Source organism: Camelus dromedarius, chromosome 11 (genome assembly GCF_036321535.1).
Source record: "Camelus dromedarius isolate mCamDro1 chromosome 11, mCamDro1.pat, whole genome shotgun sequence".
Classification (NCBI taxonomy): Eukaryota; Metazoa; Chordata; class Mammalia; order Artiodactyla; family Camelidae; genus Camelus; species Camelus dromedarius.
The window spans coordinates 25968889-25993443 of NC_087446.1; the positions used below are offsets into that span (position 1 = coordinate 25968889).

A 24555-nucleotide genomic window follows, 5' to 3' on the forward strand; every position below is an offset into this window, starting at 1 on the left:
TTTCTGTCCTACAGCATTTTTCATCAGTCTAAATAATTTCTTTTAACATTTCTTGCAATGTAGATCTCTGACAACAAATTCCCTCAATTTTTGTTTGTCTCAGAAAGTTTTATTTCTCTTTTCCTTTTGAAGAATAATTTCACATAGTACAGAATTCTTGGTTGTTGTTTTTTTTTTTTTCTCACAAAACTTTAAATATTTCACTCTACTCTCTTGTTGCTCAGATGATCTCTGAGAAGTCAGATGTAATTCGTATCTTTTTTCCTCTATAGTAAGATGTTTTTCCTCTGGTTCTTTTAGGAGTTTTCTTTATCTTTGATTTTCTATAGTTTGAAAGTGATTTGCCTAGTTAGGATTTTGGTTTGGTTTGGTTCTTTTGGTTGGGGGTGGTTGGTTATTTGTATGGCTTGGTATTCTCTGACCATGCTGGATCAGTGTTTCAGTATTTGACAATTTGGGGAAATTTTCAGGGGGAGGAAAAATACAGAGAGACTAGCACATTATTCTTTCCAATATTTCATTTGTTTATTTCTCTCTTTGTTCTCCTTTTGGAATTCCCATTACATATATGTTACACCTTTTGTAATTGTCCCATAGTTTTTGGATATCCTATTCCGTTTTTTAATCTTTTTTCTCTTTGCTTTTCAGTTTGAAGATTTTTATTGAGATGTTCTCAAATGCAGACTCTTTCCTCAGCTGTGTCTAGTCTACTAATGAGCCCATCAAAGGTATTCCTTATTTCTGTTACAGTGTTTTTGATCTCTAGCATTTCTTTTTGGTTTTTTCTTAAAATTTCCATCTCTCTGCTTATGTTATTGCTGTCTACATTATCCTTAGAATCCTTGGCAGCTTTATGGAGATATATTTGATATATAATATTGTGTAAGTTTAATGTATATCCATTATGAAATGATTACCATGATAAGTTAACACACCTATCATTTCAAATAATTACCATTTTTTTGTTACTGGTGATGGTGGAAATATTTAGGATGTATTCTTTTATCGACTTTTAAAAATGCAGTACAATATTGTTAACTAAAACTATATCTGAGTTTGATTTTCTTTTTTTAATTAAAAAAAAATTTTTTTAGAGAGGGAGGTAATCAGGTTTATTTATTTTTAATGGAGGTACTGGGGTTTGAACCCGGGACCTCATGCATGCTAAGCACACACTCTACCACTGAGTTTCCCCCCGAGTCTTATTCTGATGCTTGCTCTGTCTCTTCAAAGTATGTTTTTGCCTTTTAGTATGTTGTGTAATTTTTTTCATGATGTTTTAGAAATGATCAGCTGGGTAAGAGAACCACTCTAAATAGGCTTTTGGTAACGTGGCGGTGAGGTGTGAGGAGAGGGGAGGAATTCTATGGTCATAAGAGTAGGTCTCAGTCTTTAAATGAGCTGGTACCCCTGGGCTGTGAACCACACACCTGCTTCTCATTTTCCAATTCTTTCCACTTAAGTGGGATAGGATGGCTAGAGGCAGCTGGAGTTGCAAATTTCCTCCCCCTCAGGTCAGTTAGGCTCTGATAAAACCCCAGCAGTTTAGGCTGCAGTTAAATAGTTGCTCCTGTGGGCAGACCTTGTTAAGAACACCATGCTGTGACGTATTTCAAAATGGTTCCTTTTCCCTTCCCTCTGCCAGAAGCACAAGGTGATTTTTCTCTGAAATTCACTGTGAGAATCTGGTTGAACTCTTCGAGGTAAAATTCACAAAGGTATGGGGCTCCTCTCGTGACTGGCTTCCCCTCCTGTTCTCTCTCAGAGGTGTCAGTGCTGAGCCTCCAGCCCCTCATCAGTTGCAGTTCTGACTTCCCTGCCTGGTTCCTTCAGAGGCTTGTGCTCCTGGGTGTTTGCTCTGGTAAGCTGTGATTTTCTATATTCATCTATTGGTCTCTACACTGTGACCTCACTTCTCTTAACCATGCCATGAAGAGTTGTTGATTTTTTCCATTTGTTCAGCCTTTTTATTTGTTAGGAAGGCGTGGTGAGTTCTAGCCTCTTGCATGGCAGACTGGAAACCAGACTAGAAATCTCTTTTTTCTCAGCCAGTCTGTTGTAGAGTGTCTTGTTATCTGTCTGAATTTTGTTGTTACATTTTGCTGGGTCTGTCCTTATCATTCAACATCTTTCTGTATACTTTGCAAATTGGTAATTGGAGGTAGAGGCTTGATCTAATTCCATTTAAAATTTTTGGCAAGATTACTTACAGATGGTACGTATCTAAGGGTGTATGCGGTATCTGGCTATCTCTTTTTGTGATGTTAGCAGTCATTGATAATTGCATGAATTCATTAATTCACTTGGGGTTGCAAGATAATGATAATCTATTGCCTTTTGTATTTGTTATTTGATTAACTTCTCCCCTTAAAGAAACCGCCCCTCATCTGCTGTTTGGTTACCACAAGATGTGGTTGATGTAGGGAAGCCAAGGCTTGTTTCCCTTTATTTACCAGTTTTCAAGAAAATGAGCTGGTTCTTAAGCACTCTGCCTTGATGCACAATAGGTTTTAACTGTCATTACGAACTCAAAGATGAAGTGCATTTAGTATGATTCAATCTATTGGAGTTGTTATTCTCATTGAAGTTTAATTTTTTTTCCATCTTTGGCCAGGAGGGTTTGGGTTTTTTTTTTTTACATGATTTAATAGACTTTGATGATGTCTTTGCTATTTGATACATCAAGTTATTATAAGTTCATCTTGTGCTTTTCCTGACACAAACTTAGACTGGGAATCACCCATTTTGCTAAGCCCTGTTGATTTTCATGAGAAGTGTATTTTAAAATCACATTCGGGATAGTAGGGGTATTCACCACTGCTAAGTAGACTGGTAATTTAAGGGGTAATTTTGATTTGGGGGCCTTTTCATTGGAAAAGCTAGGCTATATTTTAATAAAATTACAATTCCCTATATTTTGGGCTAGTTCTCTCTTTCCAGTGTGCCTTACCTTAAGACGTCAATATCCAGAAGTTGACCTATGTCCATTTCATCTTTCAAACTGGGTGAATCCTAGCTTTGCCACTTAACTATGTGGCCTAGGGCAAGTAGCTTGACCTGTCTTTAGATCAAGTTCATTATATATATTAAAAAGAATTATTTTACTAGTGTGCCAGCCTCAAAATTTTCTTGTAATTAATGTATAGTTAGTATATACAATATGCTTATAAGAGGATCTGGCATATAACATCAGTATGTGTTAGTCGTCATTATTATTAATCACCCAAAAGCAATATATAGATTTAATGTATCATAAATTTATATAAATGCTCTCATGTTTGTGCAAAATTTTGAAACTTTCTTTTTTCACTCAATATTATGTTTTCATAATCTATCCATGCTGATATTTAACGAGTGGTTCATTCATTATGAAATATGTGATAATAAATATATGAATAACATATACAATAAATAAATATGGTAATCTATGGTAATAAAGATATGTATGAGTATATGTGTATTTAGTTCTCTCAAGAAATTTCGTTTATTCTCATAGTTTCAGTTATAATATATATACTGATAACTACAAAATATATTTTTTATTTCAAATGCTTCCTAAACTCCAAATTCTTGTGCCTCCCTGTGGTAGATTGAAAATAATGGCCATGATATTTCCTCTATTTCCCTATCCCTTGAATCTGTGCTGACCTTGAGATTTGTGTTAACCAATAAAATGTGGAAATTATGTTGTGCAGCTGTGACACTGGGCCTTAAGGGGCACAACAATTAACATTTTCACTCTCTTGGAACATTATTTTGTTAAAAACAAAAACAAAAATGGTCTAGCCTTTTAGTAAATGCAAAGACATGTGGGGGAATATAAGGTGCTGAAAAGGGAAGGCAGAATCAACTTCAGTCATGTGAGTGAAACCATTTTGTACTGTCCACCCCAGCTGAGCTGATAGAATGACTACAGCTACATAGCAGAGTACAGCCAGCCTGTGGCTAAATCCAGCCCACTGCTTGTTTTATTTTCCTTTGTTGTTTTTGTGCTACAATAGCAGAGTTGAATAGTTGTGACATAGACTGTATGACCCAGAGTCAAAATACTTACTTTCTGGTTCTTTAAAGTTTGCCACTGTTATTTTAAGGGAATAGTTTGTTTGTTTGTTTGACTTTTTTTTTTTAACCCAGCAATATATAGCCAATGTACTTTGCTCTTCTCCAGGTCCAGGTCTGCCCTTTCTCTTGGATTTGCTAGCTCTAACAATATTTTCCCTATCTATTTACCTAAACTAAAACATTAGAAAGCATGTAAGCATTTCTGCATTCCTTCTCTTTCATACCTCCCTATCTAATTTATCACCAAATCTTGTTGAATATGTATTTTATGTCTCTGGATACAGCTCTTTTATAGTGCTCTTATTCAAGGTCCTGTAAAATCTTTCCTGGACAACTATAGTTGTCTCATTTATTCATTTATTTACTTATGAGATAAAACCATATTTTTGTTAGATATAGACATAAACAGATTAATAATCACAGCCCATGTAATTAACAGTAAAATAATGTAGTAAAAATGACAAATTGAGAAGTGCTGATAGAGATAGATAATATTATGGGAGCACAGAGGAGGAACATTTAATTCACCCCAATTAACTAAGCCAGGGAAGAGTGTTCTAGTTAAAGTTAACACTTGAATTGATATGGAGTAGAAAGGGAATCCTATGCATAAAAAGCACTATAATTAAAGGTTCAGTGATGAGAAAAAACAGAATTTATGCAAAAAGACTGAAAGATGTTTGATATTGCTGCAGCAGGGGAAAATGAATGTGGAGAGATAGACATTAGGTAAATCATAGAGGAATTTTATCCTGAAGATGCACAAACACTTTCTGTGGAAGTACCCAGACACATTTTGTTTTAAATTAATTTTACCTTCAATTTTCATATTTACTAAAATTGATCAGCCTGAGAAGGATCTGTAGTCAAACCATTCATGTTGGCTCTTTTTCCTACCTCCTTTCATACTCACACTTATCCCATTGGGAAAGAGAGAGAGGGAGAGAAGGAGGAAGGGAGGGGAAGTCATGGATCAGTTGCCAGATTATTGCTTCTTAATTCCAAATTCAACCTTTAATACTCTGCTTGTGATCCTGGAACTCAATCTTATAAGCGTTTTCTTCTTTGCCAGTAGAGGGGCATGGAGTAAAACTCAAGGAGGAAGGGGCTTCTCCTCTGGACTCACATCCACGCACTCTCAGCTGACTCCTGCAGTGTGTGGCAGTCAGCAGCCTGCAGGACACACAGTGGTGCTCACCTTCAGGTGTGCCAGCCTTAGCTAATATTTTGCTGTCTGACAGCCTTGGACCAACTCTGACTCACGGTAACCCTGCTAATTAACTTCACCACCATCTAGTAGGCTGCAACCGCACCTTCTCCCAAGAGGTCTGAATTCCAGCTTTGAGAAAGGAGCGCCTTTTTAAGTTTAATTCCTTCTTTCAGGACTCTCCCTGAGTCCTACGGTATTCTTTAACATTCTCTTTCATTTCTTTTTAATAGCTAATTATCTGAAAGCAGTTAATCTTTTTTTCTCATATCATACGTGCTCAAATTACTGAGTGGTTTCTTTCTCTTGACTGGGCCCTGAATGAACCAAAATCCTCCAAAATATTTACGTAGTGCATCCTCACCAAAAATAAAATCTTCAGGATGCCAAAAAGAAGAAAATTTGAAGTACTGAAAAGCATAAAAGCATAAAGCTTTGTAATGCTAATAATACTAACCCATGGTGATGTCTTATGTCTTTTCTGTCTTATATACATTTTTGCTAGGAGGGTATATGAAGTTAGGAGCAGAGTGTTTTGGTTTATGTTGGAATTTCCTGAATTAAGAAATATTCATGTATGGGAAAGTGAGACTTCCATGTTTGATCATAATAGGGTAACAGGAAGAAGACACCCTCCCTCCTTAAACTAGAAAAAAGACAAAATATATGTAACAGTGGTTTTCATACATTGGACAACAGACAGTTCAGGACAGTGATTCCTTAAGAAGAGGAAACAGAGCCATGGAATTACCACATGTTATTGGATTGAATTTCCAGGCCATAGGGCAAGTAGGGGGCACCAATACAGAGCCTCCTAACACACAGGGTGTTGAATAGAGTCTTCAGAAAAGTATTGCCTCAGTAGTGAGGCCAAATCAGCCTTTGACTACAGACTGTTTGGAAATACCTAACAAAGCTTAAAAGCATGTGCTAAAAGGATCAGATATTTCAAAGTAACTTTATTGTGTCCCAGAACAAAACAAAAACAAAAACAAAGCAATTGCCAGAACAAAATAACATAATATTCACAATGTCTTGAATCCTATAGGAAATTAAGACCTGCAGAGAAAGAGGAAATTATGGCCCATAATGAGGAGAATAATCGGTCAATATGGAAACAAAATTATATAGATAGTAGAATGAGTAGGTAGGGTTGTAAGAGTCATATTAAATCACTCACTGTATTAGAAAATGAAGTGAGATATTTTCTGGAAAAAGTACGTCTGAATTGGTTGAGTACCTTGACCATTAGAATTGGTTTTACCAATTTATTTATATGGTAATCATTTTCAGTAAGCTAGATCTATAGTTACAATGTTTTGACAAAAATCAAACTTAAAATTGTGATTAAATCATGTAGTTTTGGCAAATATATATTTATATTAGTAATACTTAGATATATACTACTGTTTCTGTGTATACTAAGTTAAGCAAGTTGCCTTTTAGTGAAAGCATGATGGGTAATTAATAGTTATTTGAAAAGTTTTGTAAAGTCTTTTTGGTAGACTTTCCCAAAACCAAGAAATAGAGTAATTTTAATAACTGGATTAAAAAAATCCTGTTGAATGTCAAATGGTTTAAATTTTTGTCTTTCAATGAAATTAATAAAGAAATAAGTGAATTGTCAAATGTTACTTTTTATTTTTGATAATATATTGGCATGTGATTTTTGCATGTTATTTGGAAGTATTTCAAATAATCGAGTGAAATTACTTCAAGATTTCTTCCATTCTTATTTATTCTTGTGAGCAATGTTTCTCAGGGTGTGTATCAATAAAAATGAAAAATATAACTAGATTTGAGTTGTATCTAATACTAACAATAAGTTGAATATTACCATCAAGCATATAATTGATAAAAAGCAACTTTATCTATCTCATAAATACATTCGTTAACGTTTACTGTATGTTTTAAAATTAGAAAAATTTATCTTTGACTAACTGTTTACGGTAACTAAATCCTGAAGAAATTTTAACACATAGGCCTTTTGATCACGGGAATAAAAAACATCAACTCATATAATTTTTTTGTTGCAGAGGAGAACCTTGAGATAATCAAAAAGCTCTTGAGATAAAAATATATTTTTATAAGGCTAAAATCTCATGCAGAAATCAAATAGAAGAGTTTAAAGAGCAAAAACAATTATGTAAAATTTCTTACTCAAATAAAGGTTTGTTTATGAATTTTTCATAGATGAATCTTGGTTTAAAATCACTATGCTGTTTAGATTCTATTGATATTTTTAAATGAGTGATGTCAGTTTTAATTAGCATCAGTATTTGCAATATTTTGGAAATTATATCCTTGCAACCGTTCAAACGATAAAAAATTTTTAGAGGTAAGCTTTTAAATTAATAAGGTTTACAAAGCTCTTCAAAATTCTTCAAGGAGGTAAATAAACAAAAAAACATTTGAAAACCACTTTTATAGGTGATTAAACTGTAGGAACTAGGAATTTTAATCAGAAAAAGATGATCATATTGTATTTTAGATAAAAATCTGCAGCTGTGTTAAAGACAGATCTAAGGGGGACAAGAATACAAAGAAAAGAATCAGAAGGTGATTGAGATCTTCCAGGTAATTGATGATGAGGAAGTTGCATAGTGGAAGTAGCAACAGAATTTACAGGTTCTGAAATATTTAGGAGATGTAATCATCAGGTGTGGTTTTCCTAAGTGGTTCCCTAGTTTTAGGCTTTATGCCCTCTAAGTCACCCTCCCTGTGGTTACTCAAATTACTCTTCTAAAACATATGTGATCATGTTCTTTACTTTGCTTAAGTTCTTGGTAGATTCCAATTGCCTTTAAAGTCAGAGTAAAAGCTAAGATGCTGTAACAAAGATACCCCAAAGTTCAGTGGCTTAATGAAAGAGATTATTTCTCTCTTGTAATAATCCAACAGGCACAGGTAGGTAGGGCAGCTACTTTTTTTTTACAAAATTGCTCGAGCACCGAGTTTTCTTTCATCTTCTTAACTCTCATCCTCTAAGGCATGTCCTCAACTGCATGGTCAAAGGGTGACTTGGCACCATGTTCACATTTGAGACCACTAGAAATGTGTGAGGACAAAATTAGTAAATCCAGACTAGCAGTTTCCTTCTAATAAAGTGATGCCAATATTGCACACATTACATCCACCTACATTCCATTAGTGAGAACTTAGTTATGTGGCCACACCTAGGTGCATGGGGAGCTGAGAAATTCAGCCTAGCTAGCTGGCTGGTCATCTGCCAATGAAAGAGGAGAGAATAGATTTGGAAAGAAAACTATCAGTCTGCCTACTATATACCCATAATTGTGCTCAAGGTAAGATACTCACATTCTCTTCTTCATCTACTCAACAAGTATTTGGTTCTTTGTCCTCACCCAGCAAAACTACCTCTGTATTTAATTTCACTGAAGTATATTTTTGCACTCTTATGGTGTCATGCCCTTATTCACAGAGCTACCAGTACTACAATGCTCTCTTCCCAATTACTTATTTTCAGTAAATTGCTAATTGCTTTTTCTTTAATAATGGATGTAGGTAGAACTTGAGCGTTGATTTTATGCTGTGTCAAGTGTAGCAGGTTACCAGAATAAGGTTTCTGAGAGATGACTCTTGGAAATGAAAGTGTGAATAGAATATTACCCTCAATAGAGGGTTAGGCTACCCTTTTATGAACTTTGTGCTTAGGTGGGTGACAATTTTGCCTAATAGTATGGAGAGTAGGTGGGAACTGGAGCTCAGATACATAGGAATTTGTTGAGTTTTTTTTTCTGTTTTCTCTTTTTTTCTCTCTTCAGTCAGCATTATACTGAAACTGGTGTTTGCTGTGTTGTTCCTTATTCATTATTTGCTTCTTATGTATTATTTGGTTTCACTATTATTGAGGATTGCTTTAAGAAAGAAAAAATCCAGTAATATAATGATATATTCTTGTATTTTTTCTAAAAGCCATTGAAATTGCTTTCTCAGCAATTTTTAAATTAGTATTTTGTTTTCTCCTATGGATCAGTGCCTTTTGCTAGAAAAAAGGGCTTCCAATTGTACAGTAAATGTTTTAGATTTCTACTTCATCAGTTTATATGAACTCTGTATTAAGAGAATTGAATACCAGATGAGAGTCCCTATTTTCAACTCTCACATGTGTAGTACATAATTAGTGCAATCCTAAATGCATAAAAGGTGAGCTGATTTATTGCACGTGATGGAAATCTTAGGCCATTAGGAATTAATTCTCATGGACATCCAGTCTTGGACAAAAAGTCCAGCCAAGGGATTCTAAAATTTTTCTTGAGAAAAATATCCTGCTGAAATAAAAACCATGAGGTTTTTGTCTTGAGTTTTTGGTGATAGAAGTAGGCAGATGTGAGCTGAAAAGTTTATTCTGTGGTTTAAGATGAATGAGATTTTCTCCTTTCTGCTTAACTACCTCATGGGCAATAGTTTTAACATTTCTTTCAGAAGTGTTTAATACCAATAAAGAGAAATCTTTTTTTAAAGACTGCTAGTATGGGAAAGTTAAAAATAACAGACCCTTGGGAATAAGGGTAAAAATATTTCTTTAAATATTTAGAACTAGAAGAGTTTGCTTGTTTTAAGGGTTTTGAGCCATTTCTGTCTTTTTTTAACTCCTAAGAGCAGATACAAACTAATATCCTTGATGTTACATATATTTGATTTTTATATAATCATTGCTGCTCAAATGCTTCATTTCAAATGCAGTACTTATTACATAAAAGACACTCAATAAACATCAGTTTTCTTCTCCTCCTCTTCTTTCTTTGTGCTTTTCTTCCCTCTATCCTTATCTCATTCTTTTTCTCAGGAAGAAAATTATGAGTTTGCTTGTATGTGTAAAAAGATTTTTAAAAGGCATAGAAGACAAAAAGAGGTTTTTCTAGAGTCATTGAAAAAACATGATACAACATCAGGATATCTGAATATACATATGTTTTTATCCCAGCAACTAGAACATGTTCTTTTGAAGTAGATGCAAGTCATTATTGTATTGGAATTTACATCACATACTTGAGTTGTTTGGTTTAGATTTATCCTAGCAGTCCTAGCTGCTATTATACCTCAATTAATGCTTGAAGATAGTTGGAGTGAAATTAAAATAGATGTCATTTTCCCCTGAGTTAGAGAGCATGAGGAAAACTTAAGAATGCACAAATTCTTCTATTTAGTGGGACCTCTGAAGACTAAGAAGGGACTAATATTTATACTGCCTACTCTGTATAGACATTTTGCTTTATATCAATTGTCTCATTGAATCTGCAAGACTTTTTTTTTTCTGGAAAGACTTTATTTTTTTCAGAGCAGTTTTAAGTTCACAGCAAAATTGAGAGGAAGATACAGAGATTTCTCCTATAGTCCCTGCCACCACACATACATAGTCTTTCCGTTATCAACATACCTCACCAAGTGGTGCATTTGCTACAGCTGATGAACCTACATTGACACACCATTATCATCCGTAGTCTCTAGTTTACAGTAGGGTTTATGCTTGGTGTTGTATATTCTATGGGTTTGGACAAATGAATAATGACATACATCCACCATTACAGTATCATACAGAGTATTTTCACTGACCTAAAATTCTTTTGTGCTCCACCTGTTCACCTCTCCCCCTCCCTGGAAACCACTGATCTTTTTTTTTTTACTGTCTCCATAGTTTTGCCTTTCCCTGAATATCATATAGTTGTAATCACATAGCCTTTTCAGATTGGCTTCTTTCACCTAGTAATACACATTTTAGTTTCCTCCATGTCTTTTCCTAGCTTGATAAATCATTTCTCTTTAGCACTGAGTAATATTCCATTGTCTGGATGTACCACAGTTTATTTATCCATTTACCTACTCGGTGGCATCTTAGTTGCTTCTAAGTTTTAACAATTAATGAATGAAGCACCTATAAACATCCATGTCCAGGTTTTATTTTTTTAATTGAAGTACAGTCATTTTACAGTGTTATGTCACTTTCTGGTATACTGCATAATAGTTGAGTCACACATATACATATATATATTTGTTTTTGTATTCTTTTTGATTATAGGTTACTACAAGATATTGAATATAGTTCCTTGTGCTATACAGTATAAACTTGTTTATCTATTTTATATATAGTAGTTGATAACTGCAAATCTCGAACTCCCAATTTATCCCTTTCCATCCCCTTGCCCCCCGGTAACCATAAGTTTGTTTTCTATGTGAGTCTGTTTCTGTTTTGTAAATAAGTTCATTTGTCTTTGTTTTTAAATTCCACATATAAGTGATTATCATATGGTATTTTTCTTTCTCTTTCTGGCTTACTTCACTTAGAATGACAATCTCCAGGTCCATCCATGTTGCTGCAAATGGCATTATTTTATTATTTTTTATGGCCGAGTAGTATTCCATTGTATAAATATACCACAACTTATTTATCCAGTAATCTGTCAGTGGGCATTTGGATTTTTTCATGTCTTGACTATTGTAAATACTGCTGCTATGAACATTGGGGTGCATGTATCTTTTCTAATTAGAGTTCCGTCTGGATATATGCCCAGGAGTGGGATTGCTGGATCATATGGTAACTCTATTTTTAGCTTTTTAAGGAACCTCCATACTGTTCTCCATAACGACTGCACCAAATTACATTTTGACCAAAAGGGTTCCCTTTTCTCCACACCCTCTCCAGCATTTATTGTTTGTGGACTTCTTAATGATGGCCATTCTGACTGGTGTGAGGTCACACATCATTGTAGTTTTGATTCGCATTTCTCTAATGACTAGCAATATTGAGCATCTTTTCATGTACCTATTAGCCATCTGTATGTCTTCATTGGAGAAATGTCTGTTTAGGACTCCTGCCCATTTTTTTTTTTTGATTGGGTTGGTTTTAAAATAGATGAATTTTCTCCACACCACACTTTTCATGTAGCACATTATCTTAGTGGGAAAATAATATTGACATACGGTATGCCTAACTCAGACTGCAGCAAGAAAATTTAGGGCTCTCTAACTATGGTCAGATTCCTCTCAGCTGATTTAGAATGTCTGTAGGGAGGCTTGCATTAGCTCAGGGACATGGTCTTCTGGGCCATCATAAGGATGCCACCCTATCTTCCTCCTTCCCTTCTGCTCCTAGTCTGTGCTATCACTACTGCCCACCTCCCACTGGTCCCCTTCTCTACCCCTACTCAGGTGGCCCTCTCTCAACTGTTTCCTGTTTTCATTATCTTGAGGAGATTTTAGTGAGAAATGATTTTATTTTGTATGAGAGCTTCCCATCCCGAGAGCTTTATAGGAAAAGATGGGAAGATCAAGGCCAGACAATAAAGTAAGCAGACATAGTCATCTTGCTGTAGAAAAATATTTGTATGCCACCCAAATTCATATATTGAAATATAAAGCCTAATGTGGTGGTATTAGGAGGTGGGGCCTTGGGGAGGTACTTAGGTCATGAGGGTAGAGCCTTCATAAATGGGATTAGTGCTCTAATAAAAGAGACCCCAGAGAGATCCCTTGCTCCTTCTGCTGTGGGAGGTTCTAGCGAGAAGATGCCATCTATGAACCAGGAAGTGGGCTCTTACCAGACCCTGGACCTACTGGAGCCTTGATCTTGAGCGTCCCAGCCTCTAGAACTGTAAGAAATATATTTCTGTTGTTTATAAGCCACCCAGTCTGTAATATTTCTGTTACAGCAGCCAGAACAGACTAAAACCATCTATTCTCAAAATACTTCCTTCTCTCTCACACAAATCATTTATTTTGAACCAGCGTCTTCTCAGCTCTCTTGCCTCAAATGAACTCTGCCTTTCCCTCCATGATCTTTACTCACACACACAAACTTCTGCCAGACCTGCTTCACTGACTTTGTAGACTTTGCGAGATCATATGACTTTTGAGAACTTGAAATGCTGCTGGTCCAAATTGAGATGTGCTGGAATTGTGAAATCTACATAGGATTTTGAGGATTTATTATTTTTTAAGTAAAATTTTTAATTATTTTATATTGAGTGCATGATGAAATTATAATATTTTGTGTACATTTTTAATTAAATACAATATTAAAATTGTACTTCCTTCTCTTTTTTTTTAAAATGTGCTATGAGGAAGTTTAAAATGACCTACTTGGCTCACATTTCTATCGGGTAATTAATTCTATGGTATCATTATACCCTCATATAGTTGGGATTAGAGAATGTATCTACTAGGAGAAAGCATTCAGCCTCCTCTATTTATCCATCCATTCATCTCTCCATCCTTCCAACCATCTACCTATTCATTCACTTAACATATACTCTCTAGGTTTTATAGATACAGTCATGTGAAAATAAACATCATCATTCTCTTCATGGATCATACAGTTTAGTGAAGGAAAATTCATTAAATAGTCCACCAGTAAACATATAATTAGAGCTTTTAAGGTGAAAATGTGTCTGGCTTATGAGAGTTGTACAGAAGAGATAGGCTTAGGCTGGGGGTTGGGAGTATAAAGAAAGTTCTCCCTAAGGGATTGGGCATTTGGGCTCATAGCTAAAGGATGAGTGGGGATGAATTAGACCAGAATGTGATGGGAAGAGAGGAAAGACCATCTCAAATGATCCTTTTCCGAACCTTGGAGCAAGATGACCCATGGCACCAAAACAGAGTGAGAAGCATTCCTCAGGATAAGACCAGAGATAGAGGTACAGGCCAAATCAGAAAATCTTAAGGAGACAAGTGGCTGAATAGGGGAGAATAACAGCAGTGACTCTTGCAAATGTTTATTGACACGTTAGAAGCCAGTGGGTGGCTGTTAGGGTCAGGAGCCCTGTAAAGTTCATTTTGGGTTTTGTTATGTTGTTTGCTTTCAATCTTTTGGCACCATGTATAGATTTGGAAATGTGCTGTGAAATGTGATGGCATTGATGCCGGATCTGTATTTTTCTTTAGAGTTTAACTGTGGTACTCCTCCTGACAAGGTTATTCCAGTTTAGCCATGCCAAAATGAAGGCCATAAGGACACAGAAGGATACTCTTAGGGATTTATATGTAATCTGTCTACCTCCTGTCTTGAGAGCCAGATAAGAGTCCTACTGAAACAAACCAAGAAAGCATTCTTAAGGGGAAAGAAGGGAGCATTTTATGATTATGTCTTCCCATTAGAAGGTTTTTCTGAGCTCTTCTTTGCCCAGATCTTTGTGGATTGGGAATTTGTTTTAATACAGCAGATTTCTTTCTTTTCTTGATCATCACTAAATATTGGCACTGATTCTGAGCATGATTGTGGTAACACATGCGAAAGCATAATTTAGGTTGTAAAGTGCTGTGTAAAACTTATTATTTCTGTCCTTAATCAGTGAGGATTACAGCTTCCCACTCAAATGTGATCTGCATTATTTTATCCATAACCCTTTTTAATTCAAATGAATGAGGAAAGAAAAGAAAAAAACCTCACAGTGAAGCCACTTCCCATAGCTTTAAACTTTATCCACTTAAACTACAAGTTTTTCTGGGAAAAGATCTATAAATAACTGTGAAGCTGAGGAATGCATGGGAAGTTAAAGTTACTACAGAATGCCCTACTTGTTTTTTTTTTAATTTTCAAATAAACTTTTCTGTTTGTTTATTGGACAACACATGGTTAACTGGTTTGGGACATTACATAACACTGGGGAGACTGACCTATTTTTTTTTTTTTGACACTCAATGCAAATCATGTTCAAAATGTGCTTTAGCATATGTCATCTTGTGATTTATAATAAGAAATATATATTTGGTCTTCCTCCCATTGGCACAGAGCTCCTAAAACCCTTGGGATTTTGTAAGTGATAAGAGATAAAGATGTCTTATGTTAAAGAGCTGACTTTTGGAGTGCACCTAGTGATGGGAGCTGGTTGCCAGGGGAACCAACCATGTGATTAGAGGTTTGGGACCTTTAATCCTACCCCAAGACCCTGGGGAGAGTAGGGGGGCTGGAGTTTGAATCAATCTCCAACAGCCAACGATTTAATCACGAGTATATTTAATGAACCAGTAATCTAGTAAGTAAAATGTTTCTCTGAGTTCTGTGGGTCATTTTAGCAAATTAATCAAACCCAAGGAGGAGTTTGTGGGAGCCCCTTATTTATAGCCAGTGGGTCAGAGGTACAAGGTAACAACCTGGACTTAACACAGACATCTGAAGTCCAAGGAAGGGGTTATGGAAACCTCCAATCAGTAGCCAGTTAGTCAGAAGCGCAGGTGACAATAGATGTCTGAAGTGGAGGTGAGGGAGTGCAGTCTTGTGGGACTGAGTTCTCAGCCTGTGGAATCTCACTCTATCTCCAGGTAGATAATATCAGAATTGAGTTGAATTCTCGAACATCCTGCTGGTGGAGGAAAATTGCTTATTGGTGTGGGAACCTTCTCCCCTGCAACCACTCCCCACACACCTTGGAACTGGGTCCAAGAACCCCAAAGAGCATATCTCCAATAAAAAATACATGCACATGGGAAATGTCACCATGGCTTTTATTTATTTGAAAAACTATAAATATATTTACTTTTTTTATAAGACCTTCTAGAAAAACCTTTCAAAATAACAAAAAAAATTGGAGAAAAATCATGATTTTGCAAGTAGAATAAAAAATTTAAAGAGACTAGAGTATAAAAAAGACTATATAACCAAGGGACTGTTTATTAGAAAAAAAAATGATACTGATTGTGGATTTGGAATGAATTATCTGGTTTATGGATTTTCAATTTTTCATTTCCCTTCTCCTTTCATCTCTTATTCCCTGACATTAACAGTTTTGTTATTTGTTGGTGATTTGATTTTTTTTTGCTTGCATTATTTGACTTTTTTCTGGGAGAAAAGCAGATGGAGTATCAAAACTAGTGAAAATCTGGACAAACCAGTCTCATTTAAAGAAACAGGGGTTAGGAAATCCTTAGGCTGTTCTCCATGAGGAGTTTAACTTGACTGGTTAGTAAGAAAGTCTTCTACTAGGTCATTTTTTATAACCTCCTCCTCATCACATTGGACATTTAAGAACCTGAGTTGTCAAATCTAAGAAGTCTATCAAAGTCTAAAATACTTAAAATTCCAACCTGTGTGGTAGATTTTCAGTTATCATGATGAAGATGTTGGGAGATAAGCTGAGTTTTCTTTCTGAGCATATCTCCTTCCTAGTGACTTGAGAAACCTGAGATAATCCCACTGAGACCAGGTACCTGCCTTTCTCTGCCAGACTATATGAGTTTTGCATTTAAGACTGTTGGATAAGCACCATTATGATTGCTAGAAGTAGGTTTCATCAGAGTGCCTAATACATGCAATCCATGGGCTAAAATAATGCAATCCATGGGGGATTGCATTATCCTTCATTTCCTCTATTCTTTGCACTGGATCACAAGAAGGGAACTCTCAGGTTAGCAAATTTAGTTGCTGTGTACAGTTTGGCCTGTGCAGGCCTCTGACTCTTAAGGGAGAAGTCTTGACATTCTGTCTGTAATAGTTTTCTTTCCTACAAGTCAGATCGATTCAAACTAATCAAATTTTATTGAATCTGCTTTATAATCCAAGTACTGTGCTCAGTGCTAACGATACAGTGGTAACTGTATTAGTCAGCATTCTCCAGAGAGGGAGAGAGGGGAGAAAAGGAGGGAAAGGGAGATTTTTAGAAATTGGCTCATGTAAATATGGTGGCTGCCAAGTCCAAACTCCACAGGGTAGGCCAGCAGGCTGGATACCCAGGGAAGAGATGCAGTTCCAGGATGAAGGCCATTTGCTGGCAGAATTCCCACTTCCTCCAGGAGGTCAATCTTTTTCTATTAAGACCTTCAACTGATTGGAAGAGGCCCACTCACATTATGGAAGTAATCTGTTTTACTCAAAGTCTGTTGATTTAACATCTAGAATAGTGTTAAAACAAATATCTGGGCACTGTGGCCTCACCAAGTTAACATATAAATTTACCATCATAGTAACCAAACATGTAGTAAGTAGTCAAGTTACTGGAGGCCTAGTTGGGTGAGCAAAAGTTCAGTGTAAGAACGGTACAGTGTAATACATGTTGTGGGAGGAGCACAGGTTGCTAGGGGACTTTCAGGGGACAGAAAGGCTTCCTGAAAGAGGTGACATTTAAGTTGATCTGAACCTGCTTACATACAGACATTCCTGGGATTGGTAGAGGGTATGGAGAAATGAGAGCCAGGTAGAGTGCTTGCTTGGCAGAGGAATGTATGTCCAAGCCCCTGAGGTGAGAGAGAGCTTGGCTTATTCAGGGGAAGGCAAATGCTGTTGTTCATGATGGTTGGAGCTTAGAGTGTAAGGAATGTGCACGGTGGCTTGAGAGATGAACAGGGTCTGGTCATTAGAGTCCCTGAATGCCCAAGTGAGACATCTTTAGATCACCATTCCTTCTCCCTCCAGGGAGGCCTGATGCGTTCTTTGCCCCGTCACTTCCACCATCTGGGCAGACAGTGAAGCTTCCTAGGTCCACTCCAATGGATGAGTCCTGCCAACTGCCAGCAGTCTCAACTCCAGGAAGACCAAAATCCAAACCCCAAGTCACCTGTTACCTCATCCCCCCTTTCTGCTAAAGGAACTCATCCAGCTGCAAACTAGCTAACAGAGCCACGTGTAATTCCTGATGATTTGTTATCTCCAAAAATCGTATCTATAAAGATTTCAAATATCCAGCTATGGACAAATGAACTGAACTGCTTATCAAAATGCTTTTTTACCTCTCATGATATTGTCCATTCTGGATGAGTATTTAAAAATTTACCACATGAATAAGTAGAAAGAAGATGAAAAGAGGGCCCCACACGTTTAACCACTTACTGCCACACTGCTCTCTGCAAGGCTAGAGGCTGTGCTAAATGCTAGAGGATAAAAAGATAAAGTCCAGTTTCTTCCTGGAGACCTCTTAGGATCCTATACAACAATGTAGGCTAACGACAGGGGAAATTTGGGATTGGGAGGCAGGCTTCTGTCCTGAATATTTCTCCATTCTTCACTAGCCAGGTAACTTTGGGTAGAAAGTTAGGTTTCTTTGAGTCACCAAGTAATCACAACTCAGAACCTCATTACTTAGCTTTCTTTTCCTGTGAAATGAGGGTTATAATGATTTCCTTGCAGAGATTTTGCAGTTAGAAACAGTGTTTAACCCCTGTAGCCCCAGCAGAGTGCTCGGCACAAAGGAGCTCAGCCAGCGCTGCTGCTGTTGAGGATGTTACCCCTGAATGCAGTGGAAAAGGGATTCCTAACAGTGAGGGACCCGGGATATTGCTTCTTTGTGCAGGACTTTGAAGGCTGCATAAGACATCAGCCGGTAAAGATGTAGGGCGTGATCTCTCTTGGCTGAGCTACCTAATTAAACAAAAGGCCAGGATCAGACAGCTCAAGACTTTTGACCAGGAGTAAATTCTCAAAATGCATAGCTCTCAGGGATAATGAAAATGTCCTTTAGAAGCTGTTGCAACAAGGCGAGGAGGTGAGAGCCGAGGAGCACCCAACCCAGGACTTCAGCATGGGCATCCTTTCTGCTTAGACTTCTGGCCAGGCTCTTGTTGAAGTCTAGACATAAAGTCCGAGGTAGTGGTTTTCTGGGACATTCAGCAGTATATCTTTGGCATTTAATCTCATTTTCAAAATCAAAGTGGCAGTTTTCAAACGAAAGTCTGTCTCTTTTCTCTCATCACAGTGTTACTTTAAATGGAAAGCCTAATGGTCTACAAACTGAATTTTCTTCACTTTGTCACTTTATTAAAGCTTCCAGTGTCTTAAAAGAAAAAGGAAGAAGCCAGTTTGAGAAATCAATTTCACTGAAATGATCCAGCTGCAGATAGTACTTTAAAAAGTGACTCTTTTTTAACACTCATGTATTCTGATAGATTCTTTTCAGGTGTTTTGGACTTTTATAGAGATGTAGCTTGAGGTTGTTCACAGTGCCTAAATGTTCATCATATTTGCCTGGCAGTTAGGTAGACGATGTATTACATAAGAGAAGGTCACATTATAGGAAAATCACCAGTAAAGATGTTGCTGAGTCAGTATTTTCATGAATTAGAATCCATTTTCTAAAACTCCATGATTTTGTTTTTGTTTTTTTCAACTTTCATTGCATGATTTTTTTTTTCAGACTTCTGAGAAAAACACTTGGAAGCTTTAACTAGCATATGATAGTTAAGCCTATTTGTAATATATGTGTTATGCCAAACATATGTTGTTCTCTAATTTATTGTTTCCCTGTCTTTTCTCTGTGCATAATTGGATTTTATTAGGACAAATGCAGTGGGAGGTTTTCTACCCTCAGAGATTTCCTGGCTCTAGTATTTGAGAGCATCTGAAGTTGTTTGTCTAATACTTCCTTTAAAATAGATATACAGCTCTCTCTGAAAGTGCCCTTGAGAAACTTGGAAAGGTTTTTATTGACAATAAATACTTGAAGACAGTAATTACCATAATAATGTTTACACTCAGCAATAATGCTTTAACTTCCTAAATAAACTCTTTTCGCCTTAAGAATTCTCTTATAATGTCTAATTTGCTTCTACTCTGAAAATAAAATCTTCCCTGTAGCTTAAAAACCTTCCAGAGCCAGAGAACATAGCCATTACTCTTAATCTGAAAAGGAAAATTTAACACATTATTTAATGATGCCCAAGAAAGTAACACTCAATTTGAATTGATTATCGTGGTAAATTACCCTTTACTCTCCAGCAGATAAACCCATCAAGTTACTTCTTAAATGCTGATTCCTAGAAAATCCTTTGGAATTTTGTTAATGACATTGACACCCATGGAAAAGAGAAGTATTTGTGATTTAAGTAAACCTTTGGGCCAAGGTCAGTAGAGATGATCCTCTTCTGTTTTATTCTTTAAAAATTTGGTTTAATTTGTCAGAATTTTATTACAATGAATTATAATAGACCCCCAAATTGCATTCTCTTTCCCTAGGAATTTGGATTATAGATAATTTACAAATGATTTGTTAATATTCCATGTATACTCCTTTTCTCCTCTATTCCCTCTTTCTAAGTGATCTTAGCAGTACTCATTGCTGTGAATATCACATTTATGTGAGGGCTCTCAGATTTAGACCTCCAGCAGGAAATCTTGTTTTGAGCTCTGGCTAGTATGTCTAAATGTCACCGTGATATTTGAACATTAAGTCTGATAAAGATGTCAGACTTAACATGTCCCAAACCAAATCTTCTTTTCCCCAACCTTGAGCACTCTTACTCCTATCCAAATCCAGCTTTCCCAGTGAAGGGCACTGTCATTGGCCCAGTAAAAAAATACAGGCATCATCTTCCTCTCAATCGACTTGTTCAACTACAATATTAAAACCTTCCCCAACTCTGGGCAGTTTTATCTCCAAAGCATGTTTCTATCTTCCTAACCACTACCATAGTCCCATAGTGTTACGGAAAAGACGGGCCAGCCAAGAAACAAGCACCACTCAGAGGGTTGGAGTACTCAGATGTAGTACGCCGGCGGGCTCAGAGGGGCTTCTGCTCTGAAGCTCTGAGCACCTTCAAGATGTGCACATGAGGTTTTATAGGGTAAAGTAGAAGCTTGGGGTATTCGGCCAATAGGCATGGAACAGCTTTAGCAGCATTATCATCACAAAAGTGGAGGCGGGGAGACAGCAAACCAACATTCCAAAGCCAGATATGTATCTTTGAAAACCCAGCTGGCTAGCAAAAAAACATTAACAGCAAACCAACACTAATCAACCTAGATTTATAAGTTAGTCTAGCAGAACTCAGATCAGTATTCTGACACTTAGACTTGTGAGTTATCTTGTTAGACCAGCCCGGTTTTTCCTTCACAGTAGCATTATTGCACCTTGATTAGACCATGACAGATATGTTCAAATTTGCACTGCTAGAAGGTGGAGTTGCCTTCTTAATCTTCCTCATGTCCATTCTTTTCACTGTAACCAGAATGATTATTTTAAAACATTTTTCTAGCCACATCACCTCTCTCTACTTAAAATCTTTCAAAAGGATTTTAGAATAAAGACCAAAATACTTAGCATGATCTGCAAAGCCCTGTAAAATTCAGGCTCTGCCTGTTCCACACATCTCATGTCACTGTGCCCCTTGTTCACTAGTCTCTAGTCACACTGGCCTCTGTTAAGTTCCTCAGTGTGCCATGCTCTTTCCTGTCTCATGGCTCTTGCTTCTGCTTGCCCATCTCTCCCCCTCACACTACACACCACTGGTGCATCGCTTAAATACCCAGGGATGCCATCTCCTCTTCTTTCCCATGATCCCATCTTCTTTTCCTTCGAAGAACCATTACATCTACCTTTTGATTGTTACCTCTATCCTCCCACAAACTTTAAGCTCATGAAAGCAGGGGACATGAATGGTTTGTTTACCATTATATACATATATAGAGAGAGGCATATTATTTGCCATATATATAGGCAAATGTGTGTGTGTATTATATATACACACACCAAATAATATGCCTAATACATAAGTACTTGGTAAGTATTTTGGAATGAATGAATGAATGAATATCTAGACAAAAAAAAAAAAAAGGCAGGTAAAAACTTACTCCATGAAACCAAGTGTTTAAGAAATGTCACATTTCTTTTTTGTATATTGAAGTGTCTAGCTTTATTTAGGTTCTTATGGATTAATTTGGAAGAGGTAATATCATGTAAGAAAAATTAACAAATAGAAAGTCTTCATAAGAAATGAAAATTATCCTGGAAAGAATCTTAAGATATAAGGGTCTAACAGTTCACTTTAGTATTCTAAATCAGGGAAGAGCAGCTTTGGTGGCAGAATTTCAAAAGTAGGTGGAGGGAAGGGACCTCATCTTCCTCGTTCTGTTCTTTTTTTTAAAATGATAATTATGTAACATGATAGAGGTGCTAATTATTGGCCATCATGTTACAATATATAAATGTAAAAAGTTAATATGTTGTTCACCTTAAATTTACACAATGTTACATGTCAGAGATATTTTAATTAGAAAACAAGAAACGAAGGTTAGGGAAGTTAGGAAATTAAAACTCATATATTGTTGAAGGGAGGAGTCTCCCCTCTCTAGAGACACATGAGGATTTGTCTGAGGAGGACGTGGTACTCATTAAATAGGGGAAGGACCCTTACCTTCAGTCTTAACCTAATTACGGATGTCTTTACTGTCATGCCTGCACTGTCCCTGGAAGGGAGGCTGCTCTGCTGTTCTCAGGTCAAGCTTGACAAAGAAATGTTTGCTGAGACTGTGAGCCTGGGGTCTAGGGTTCAGTCTTTTCATGGATTCACAGTAATTTCCTTTTGAGAATTTGTCCTTTCGTAAGGACAGGACCTGGACCTCTCTCTTTCTCCTTACCATCATATTCTGAGCTCCACACTTTGCCTATAATTATAAATTTGAGTCCAACTCATCCAAAGCACAGTGTTTAACAATACCTGGAGGGGATTTCTTAGTTTTTTTATTTAACCAAAGCAACAAATTATTATTATAAATGATAGAACCAACTATATGGAATTGGAATTATTGACATTTTATTATACTGTTAATAGGAACATAAATGTTAGAGCCTACCACACATAATATACGACGGAGGTCTGATATAACCTTGTAATCCTGTTCTACTGACAGATTTTGTGAAAACTCTTGCTTGCATAAAGGAGTTAATTCTCTCCCTCTTCTTCTTTTCCTCCCTCCCAGTTCTACAGACCTTCTTCTTCATGCCCCATGCCATTTTGTATATAAGTGTTATTTCTTTATTTCAAGATCATTAAAATGCATTGAGAAGTTTAAACAAAAGAACTATCAATTATTTCATTTTTCCTACAAAATACATTCTGTTTTAAAATACTTGAAAAATCCTGAAAGGTATCAAGGCATTAAATAAGCCTAAATTCAACAATAACCAAATGCCGTCAAATCCTTATTGTAACTATTTAATGTACCCAGCTCTTCAAAATGTTTCATGTCAGTTATGCATTGGCCAGGAGTGGTCTTGTCTGAATATGTGCAGCTTTACTGCTCTCTGATGCTTGCTGAGTACCCTGTGACTCCTGCCCCTGTGTTCTAAAGGCCCTGAGGTAATGTGTTGGACTCTATCTCAACTCCTTTTGGAAAAAAAAAAAAAAAAGAGACCAACTTCCAGTTTGATTCTTACCAACAAAATGATTTTCTATTGGAGAACATTAAAGCTGTCTTTGTATTTCATGGTTGATATTATTAAACACTATCTCTGACTATAACAGCTGCAAGTCTTTTTAACCATTTTATTTCCATTCTCATGGAGACTGACACTTTAAGTATGGAATTAATAGTCATAATAAAGTAGAAGCAATTTGCATATCAGCATGCATAGTAAGTGGCTCAGCGTCATGGTTATATAACCAAGTGGTCCTGTTACTGCCATATGCTTCTGCCGCAAATGACCTGCACTGGGCATGCAGCATTAGTGAGAAACACATCTTTGTTGTTTAAGCTGCAGACGCTTGGGGGATTTTTATTACTGCATTGTAACCTAGATTATCTTAATTGATACAACTACCCTGCCATTGAAATCTTGAAGTGTATGAATGGAGAGGACATGCCAAATTTTAGAAGAGAGCTACCCCTAGAGTTAATCTTTCTTCATCTCATGAGATCACCTGAAAGTTTCATGTCTACATGGCACCATTTTCACTTGCTAACATTTAACTTGATATGGTGACTGCCTATCCACCCCTAGCTCTTTAGACACAGAAAAAGTAAGATGCCCTTAAACCTGGTCTATCACAGCAATGCTCTTTTCCTCAGGAATGGTACGAAGGAACTGGAAGGGAAGGGATAGAATAGAATAAAAATTCCCCCGAGCATACTCAAGGCTTATATTCAATCATAAAAGGAAGACATATATATTCAATGACACAAGGTACAAACCGTCAAGGTACAGAAATGTGCTAGCACTGTAACGTCAAAGTTCCGTCGCAACACTTGATCTGGGAAAGTGTAAGTCAAATTATAAGTCAGGAGGATATGCTAAAGTAGAAAATCTTAGGGAATCAAAAATATATTTCAATTCTTCAAACATTAAGACAGCAGGAGCTATTATTATGATTTGTTGGATATTTAGGAGAGCTATTCAGAGCCCAATTTAAAACTCTAACATATTTTCCCTAGGTAGAGCATTGGAAAAAAATTTTTTTATGATTCACAAGTCACTGAAAAATAAATCTTTTATTTTTTTTCCTGTAAGAATTGTTGCCATGTAAAAACCTACAAGTTGCCTAGAATTTTTCCTATCATCTTTGAAGTATAAAATTGTGTGCTGACAATACATCCAAGATCACAGGAATATTTTTGGTGAAATATG

General features: G+C 36.5%; 1 long non-coding RNA gene across 1 annotated transcript in view; it reads left to right on the top strand.

Moving 5' to 3' along the window:
- The window catches only part of LOC116156446 (uncharacterized), a 159745-nt gene that overhangs the window by 43989 nt on the left and 91201 nt on the right, over positions 1-24555 (top strand). The window contains exons 2-3 of the long non-coding RNA XR_004140259.2: positions 649-728; positions 1766-1861. This is a non-coding gene — a long non-coding RNA (uncharacterized LOC116156446). The remainder of the gene's footprint in view (positions 1-648; positions 729-1765; positions 1862-24555) is intronic.